The sequence below is a fragment of the Rhagoletis pomonella genome, unplaced genomic scaffold (genome assembly GCF_013731165.1).
Source record: "Rhagoletis pomonella isolate Grant_MI unplaced genomic scaffold, Rhpom_1.0 Rhpom_scaffold_00001, whole genome shotgun sequence".
In the NCBI taxonomy this organism is placed as follows: domain Eukaryota; kingdom Metazoa; phylum Arthropoda; class Insecta; order Diptera; family Tephritidae; genus Rhagoletis; species Rhagoletis pomonella.
The window spans coordinates 26,085,992-26,089,745 of NW_023458555.1; the positions used below are offsets into that span (position 1 = coordinate 26,085,992).

At 32.8% G+C, this 3,754-nt stretch overlaps 1 protein-coding gene across 1 annotated transcript in view; it reads left to right on the plus strand.

Moving 5' to 3' along the window:
* Positions 1–3,754, plus strand: part of LOC118742073 (arrestin domain-containing protein 17-like) — a 15,872-nt gene that overhangs the window by 10,335 nt on the left and 1,783 nt on the right. The gene's annotated exons all lie outside the window — the stretch shown is intronic.

The following is a 3,754-nucleotide window of genomic DNA, read 5'->3' on the forward strand; positions in this document are numbered from 1 at the left end:
AAGAGACTGTTTGAAACGACCTTGGCTAAAGAAAGATAAGTCTCCAATTTTACAGTTAATAAAGGAATGGTAAATATGTATCGACAAAAACAGCAGATTAGCCAAGTTAGAACAATTATACAAAATGTTATTAAGTATTACAGTTGGACACTTCTTTGCGATTTATGTTAAAATGTATAACAATTAACATTATCAGGTCTGTTATAAAAATTGTACGAATTGAAAAAGCATAGAAAACAGAGAATGCGCATAGTAATAGAATACGTTCCAACAACGTTGCGACTGCAAGAAGAGAACTTATAAGAACGGAAGATGCAAACGACTCAGTGGAAATCATTGTAGTAACGGATATTACATTTTTGATATGTAACTTGTAAGACATTTAACAGAGAAATTTGGAACGCAAAATTTCTGCTAAATACCGAGGCAGAAATACAGAAATTAATGCTTAGCAACAAAAAATACGTTTTTTGGCAGCAACATATGGCTATATGTGAGTTTACAGAAATTTCAAGCTTATAAAATTAAAACCTGCCTTCCAAATCTTTGTCTAAGGGCCAAATTCACAGTGCGTAGTTAACTACTGATAAGAGTTTAACTATTGATTTTCATATTCACAACGCTTAATAATACAAATCTCTGCTGGAAGTTCAATACTGGGCTAGCTGCTTGCTTTTGAAGACAGCCGTCAAAGCGGTGAGCTTCTAGTCGCGTTTTTTTTAGAACGTGATCTCGAACTATATTCTGCTTTTTTGAGTGCAATTTGCAAAACTGCTAATAACACGTTATATACGGATGGGATTTAGTCCCAAATTTTCACCTTATTGCGGAACACGCCTGAATGTTTGGTTAAAATTTTTTTCCCTGACCATGCAACTTAATAATAATAATAATAATATTTTTGCGCTTATACTTTTGCAAAGTCTTTGGCCGAGCTTCTTCTCCAAATCTGTGGAGTGCGATTTTATGTTGTTACACAATTAGAGGGACGTACAGTCTTTCGCCGACGCCGTATTTTTATGAATAACTGATTTTCATGGTAGAAATGCACTCGGTTTTTTGTCTGTTTTATTACTTCAACTGTTTATTGTGCCATGAAAAAAACTAAACTTTTTCGCTAAATCTTTTTCTTCTTTTATTTAATCGGAAATGCGGCCTTTACGGTCGCACCAGCAACAATGACCTCATCAATGACGAAATTGCAAAGCGGAAACTAGGATTTTCTGCCTGAAGCGACCTTCACGCAACACATCACAGTCTGAATGCGAAAATATACCATCGAGAACTGCTGCTGCACCAAATCTGAGTGAGATAGTAAATGGCTTGTCTCTATGTCTTCGAGGAAAGCACGATCAGAACAAGCAAGCTGCCACCCATGCCGTAGTTATGTCGGACTTCCACCGGGTAGCAACGATCTATCTATCCTGTCATCGCCCCACTGTACGCGCATATCCGTTTGGCCAGATCACCATATTTGGATGGGGGGCCTTCCGGAGTTTCCATAGCACTATGCTTAATTATATTCAATTTATATTGATGAATGAATTTTTTACATACACGTCGTATGAGTTACTCAGTTTGATCCTAACTTAATATGGATATATGGATCCGCCATTTTGAATATATTTATTAAATGTGGTATAAAATTCGTGATCAGCGACCCCAAAAAACCCCCGAGTGAAAAGTTTCAATTGAACCCAAGCTTTTTTTGTCCTTCCCCTGCTAAATATGTTGAATATGCCATTTTTAATTGTTTATGATTTATTTACAAAACATATGCACATAAATATATTTAGCTAACAGAAGTTTTCAAGTCCATTTCTGCAAACGCCGACAACTTTTTAACAAAAAGAAAACAAGTTGGCTATGAAATAAATCTTTGGTAACAATGCAGTTTCGATTAAATAATATATTTACAAAGAAGTAGAGTATATGTATACTTTTATAAATGAATGCACACTTAAATGGAAAACTTCACTTAAATTTTATCATTTTGAAAACTTGAGTTAATATATCCACCCCGATTTGGCTCAGGTGTGACCGGAGCAGTTGGTGCAAAAGTCAAAGGCAGTGCATAAACCGGATAAAGTGGCGCAAATTCACAAGGACCGAAAGCATGCAGGTCATCTTCGTTAATATCGCCGCGCATAGTATGCGAGGATTCTTCATAGGATGGTGGCGCTAGATATGAAAAGCAAAATTAGAAAAAAGGTTAATTAATGTGTCGGTATCAAAAGTACCCTAACAAATAAGTTCAAAACAAGTAAATGGTAAAAGGTTTGTAAATTTTAAGGGCCGTGCATAGTTATTGTATAATTTTTCGTTCTACTACTACGATTGTATTTTTACAAGAATTTGTTTTTCATTGCGGAACTACACTCGGAGGTTTGCCATTGCCTGCCGAGGGGTGACCGGTTTGGGAAACAATTTGTTTATATTTTATTTTTTGATGTTTTGGAAGCTGGGTCGAATTCAATTGATTTAACTTGTACCCTAAAACTTTGTTAAACTATATTGTCCTATAATTGAATTTAAGGAACATAGAATTTTATTATTTGTTTTTTGTTAAGCTCAAAGGACATAGAATAAAAGTTGAATAAAAACCAGAGAGCTTATAAGAACCAGAAAACATGCATAAATTTTTTGCCATATAAAAAAAAATTGAAAATTCTTTGTATGGGAAAAATGCGTAACACCGCTAACAAAAAAAAAAAATCCCAAAAATCAAAGGTAAGTCCTAGCTACATCAAATTTGCACCTTACTATACTGAAATTTTATGGACTACAAAGCTGTCACCGAATTTTTTTCTGGAGATGCTGATTAAATAGCTAAAAATGTTGGTGAAATCAGAATTTTCATAGTTTTTGCACAAAGTCTGAAATTTGGATTTATATAGTTTTTATTAAGTTATCGTCTATACTTTCATAATAAAATATTAAACATCAAAAAACTAAAGAAGTATAACTAAAACTTGCAAATAAAAAGGCACATATAACACATGATAAATTTTTTTTATATGAAAAAAAAAACACCAACACCCTCCACAAAAAAATAATTCTAAAAATACTTTACACTTTCTATTCTAATTAAAAATTTTGAAATTTTGATGGCAATTTCTTGAAGTTTAATTAGTTTTTTTTTGCAATTTGTGCAAGCTTTTAAACTTTTATTATTCTGTTAGAGATTGAATTACATTTTAAATGAAACTTATTAAAAATATATAAATAAACATAATTTGCAAACAATATCATTTTGAATTTCATTGCTAATTAGCTGATCGCATCTGTATGTATGTATACAATCATTTTTACTCGTTTATTTATTTGTGTAATTATGAGGCGTATTCTGGTTTTCGTACGAATCGAAAATTTGAAATTTTTTAATACAAAATGATAGGAAAATTTCATGATTTTCGATTCGTACGAAATCACGAATACGCCCCTATACAGGGTGTCCCAGAAGTAACGTGCCAAACTTTAGGGGAAGGTAAGTGGGGGGGTGAGCTCCCTGATAAACAAAAAATTTTCAGGTAAAAGTGTCACCGTTTTTGAAATATTAACATTTTTTCGAATTTAAAAAAAATTGTGCCTTTTCATGTGTTTTCTTTAACTGCAACTACAAACCGGGCAATACTTAGTAAATTTTTTATGTAAAATACTTCCAGATAGTTGCCTCTCCATACTCAAATGCAATGTAGTTAAAATATATTAAGGAACCATCATAAAATTAGGACTATTTCTGGATTTTTAACTT